At 42.3% G+C, this 4,339-nt stretch overlaps 1 pseudogene; it reads right to left on the bottom strand.

Moving 5' to 3' along the window:
• Positions 1-1,068: 1,068 nt before the first annotated feature.
• Positions 1,069-2,553, bottom strand: LOC147447497 (uncharacterized; annotated as a pseudogene).
• Between the last annotated feature and the right edge of the window lie 1,786 nt (positions 2,554-4,339).

Here is a 4,339-nt window from a genome sequence, read left to right on the forward strand (position 1 = left end):
AGAACCACGTATATAGAACCATGAACACACCATCAAGGGGATGCCACATGGATGAAAACCCAAGATGAAACAAATAGATACATAGCTTGATCAGGGAGCCACCCTCCAAAACACTACATAGATTCAAGAAATAATATGAAATAATAAAATTTCAAATGTATGCCGATTCATATTATTTCATATGCTGACCAACCTAAGCATTGTCGATGAAGACACGACGTGCAAGAAATATCTTTGAAGAAGAAGATGCAGTCCTCACCCAGTCCCCATGTAAAAAATAGGACGTCTTTCACAGTTAAGAGCCACCGTTGCGGATCGAGGACAGCCAAGGCTCTCTCGTCGAGAGCATCCCATGTCCTCCCGACCTTCGACTGGTCCGTTGCAACAATTGAGATGGATGAACAGACAATATCCCTATCTCCCCAAACTCTTCTAACTACTTGGCCCCTGAACGCACCCACCCCTTGCACGCGAGTTAGGGCTAGCAAGAGCAAGAAGAGCTATGGTTTTGCAAGGCTTTAAAAAATGATCTTTTTTACAATAAGCTATTATCTTACAATATATATCAAAAGCATAAAGGCTAATTACTAAAAAATATACATAGTAACGAACTGAAGAAAAAATAAGGTGAAAGAGTATTTGTGTGACACCCATCAATCATACTCATTGCCTCGCTTGAAAGAGAGATGTACTAAAATGTTAACACCATCTCAAAGGGATCTACACGATATATTAGTAAACCAGTGAGGTTGCCGAGCCAAGGGAAGAGTACCCCTGCATAGCCAGCATCGTCCAATTGCAAGCTTGTGACTTTTCATAAGCATCCATCGATGCATTAGGCAAGAACGATGTATGTCCCCCACTTGTGTAGTCAGCTTCACACTGATGGAAGTAAAGCTCAATGCACATGCCAGCCTCCTGCCAAAAACCCAAACTCAAGCATGCCTTTAATCCAAGGCTGATAATGCGGCTCGTTAGAGCTTCTCATCTTCCCCTAAAAAACAAAGCTTTTTAGCTCTTGTTTGTCCCCCCAACAGTGCAGGCACAAGCTTCTGGAGGAGACCTTCATCACGGCGATGAATTGAAGAGCCGGTATAATGTCTGCACCTTCTGGTTCTTACCTTGGCAAAACGTGAACTTTTGTGGGCAATTCACAAAGCAGTTGTCCACAAAGCTTGCGGACATGGAGTGATCCGAAGCCACGTGCATAAAAGGTGTTGGAAGTGGCCTGTCAAGTAATTTCCATCCATCATGAGCCTCTCAAGCGGCTTCATGTCCTCTACATTGGCTATTGCCTTCACCCCATAACTTGGTGGGATAACCCCATGAAAGAAGTTATACCGCAAAGAGAGTGAGGCTAGCTCGCTCATCCCTGCAAAAATGCTGGGGAGAGGGCCTGATAACATGTTGTATCTTAGGTCTAACGCCACCATTGGGCTCTTCGCAACATGCTTTGGATGTGCCCTCAGCTGGCTCAGCTTATTCATTGACAAATTTAGCTGTTGCAAGGTTGAATGAGAAAACATAGCATCACCGACACACCCGATGAATGCATTGTTGCTCACATCGAGCACATTAAGCTGGTTGAGGGTTGCTATGCTTTTGGGTAGCTTGCCAGAAAATTCATTGTTTCTCAAACACACTGAACATAAGGAGGGTGGTAGCTGTCTTGGGAATGGGCCTGATAACCGGTTGTTAGACGCATCTAGCATTTGTAGGAGACCCAACTTCCGGAGATTAGGGAAGGGCCCACTTATCTGGTTGCTTTCGAGCCGCAGCTCTATGAGGTAGGAGAGCTTGTTCAAAAAGGGGGGGTATTGAGCTCACCAGCTTGTTATGTGCAAGATTAAGGCTTTGTAAGTTGTGAAGCATCAAAATGCTGTGAGGTATGGATCCACTCAAATTGTTGAACGAAAGGTCAAACATCATGAGTTGGGAAAGCATGCCGATAGAAGCAGGGATTTTAGCCCCGAGTGCGTTCCCAAACATGCGCAAGAAGCGCAAACCAGTGAGGTTGTCGAGCCAAGGGAAGAGTACCCCTGCATAACCAGCATCGTCCAATTGCAAGCTTGTGACTCTTTCATAAGCATCTATCGATGCATTAGGCAAGAACGATGTATGTCCCCCACTTGTGCAGTCTATCCCACATGTGAATTGCTCTCCAAACCTGCTTGTACATGGCTCTACATTGAACTCCCAACTGCCAACACACAATGTTGCATCGATTGTCGCTACATCAATGCTGGCTTTCACTTCTTTGAGGGCTTCAATGTCGTTAGGGTCTGTGATGGCACTCACTTGGGTACCACTGTCACAGCTCAAAAGAAGCATCGCCACAACCATGTGGATCCATGTCGATGTGGTGGCAAGATGCAACTCTTTCTCATCTGTGATGCCCTCAGGTGACAGTGATGTAAACTCGCACGCCTTCTCCACAGCATTAATGCACTCCTCAGTAGGCTGCCCTTGTTTCCTCTTCTATCGCATTGAGTCATGTTGTCCTGCAGCACCCGCCTTCACACAAATCCCACTGACCGTCCACGTGGACGCCATCTGTCAAAGGACGCCCAACCCGACCCAACACTAAGGTCTTTCTTGAGCAGGCCAAAAATTTAAGGTTGTTTTGAGGGACACATGTCTCTCACAACTAGAATTGAATGGCCTCCACCCATATGGATACTGAAGCCTTTGGCAAGACAAAAACATCCTTCAATTGAACCCATATAATATCTACATTAATATAGGTGACAACCTCTCCCTCCCCTCAAAAAAATAAAATAAAAAGAATCCTTAATATAATGAATATATTCTTCATCATCAAGAGTGGTCATTACTATGCCAAACTTGTGTCTCAAGAGTAAATAACACATTGCATTTAATGAAGGGGGGTTGAAGGGATCCACGACGTTGAAGTCTGCACGTGAGAAACTAGGCAATTGCGCCTGTAGATATTTTGTTAAAACTAAACTTGAACACAAATTGAACCTAAAAAATGTGGGCAACACATGTTTACCCACAATATAATATTTACAAACATGGGCATGGTGCACCATGTGCGTGCAAGTGAAGAGACTATTCCACGTGACTCGAAACCTAGATCATGAGTTCTTTGGCCGAGGGGGTGGAAGGGCCACCGTCATGCAACCTTGTTTTTATTGCTACCTGGGTTTACCCTGCCTCAAGATTCTATGCACTAGCATTGCATTCCCGATCTCCTCACCCCCCTTTATTTAATGTTATCCATTAGTGTCAAAGAAGATTTTTTATTTTTTTTGAAAGAGTAGAACTTTGAAATTACAACACACACACCCAACCCCCGGCAATCCGACTCTTAAGGTGAGTCATCCTAGCCGGGTTAGGGTGGCCAATCCATCATTTGGACTAGGGGAACAGCCCCTAAGGGCTACATGTCATACGAGCTGTCAAGGGGGTTTGAACCCAAGACCTTTGACACAAGGGGCTCTTGCTCTACGAACTGAGCTAGCTCTCGTTGACTAAAGAAGATCTTAAGCACTAATAGCTCTTGTTTTGATGTGATTTCTATTGGTAGGATTTTGTGGCTCAGCTGCTCCCAAGTTCTTTCTCCTCATGAGACAACTTTTGAATTTGATTTTCCATGTGTGAAACCAACCCTTTACTTTAAATTGTTCTCATGGTTGCACAATACAAAGTTAGTTAAAACTCAACTAAGAAATTTTTAGATAAATCCAGATATGGGTCAGATGCGCAACCACGAGGGTTGCAACTAAAGGCCTATGGGTGAAAGCATGTATTAGCGTTTTCATGTTTTGGTGGTCTACTTTACAAAAAGTGGGAACCAATAAATATTTTACAAACACGCTCAGAATTGAACAAAATATATATTCTAATATTAGTCTTATAAAAAAATAGCCACTTTTGAGGCTTTAAGAGGCTTTTGTTAAAAAAAGAATTCAATAGCTATTTAGATATCTACACAGAAAAAACCTCTCACTGAAATACACCCAACACATAGTATGAGTTGATAAAAAATATCGAGAAAATAAATATAGGGTTGAAGTTGTCTTTGCATGGCCAATGCGTGCAATTTTACTAAATTGACTCAATGGTAGACCATTTTTTTTAGCAAACTCAAACTTCTTTGAAAATTCTGCCAATAGGTTAGCCTATCACACTTCTACGTTTCTTACATAAAGATTGACAACATTTACTACTTGCTCAAGTTAAGTAGTAAATTATAATTTTACACAAAAAAGGATCTTTAAAATAAAAAATAAATTTTTTTAGCACTTTTAATTCAAATATGACTTTGAGAGTCCTAGACACATCCTAACAATTTCCTCAGGAAGTTTCATGAAGT

The sequence above is a fragment of the Adiantum capillus-veneris genome, chromosome 11, assembly GCF_014529385.1.
Source record: "Adiantum capillus-veneris isolate H3 chromosome 11, ASM1452938v2, whole genome shotgun sequence".
Taxonomy (NCBI): domain Eukaryota; kingdom Viridiplantae; phylum Streptophyta; class Polypodiopsida; order Polypodiales; family Pteridaceae; genus Adiantum; species Adiantum capillus-veneris.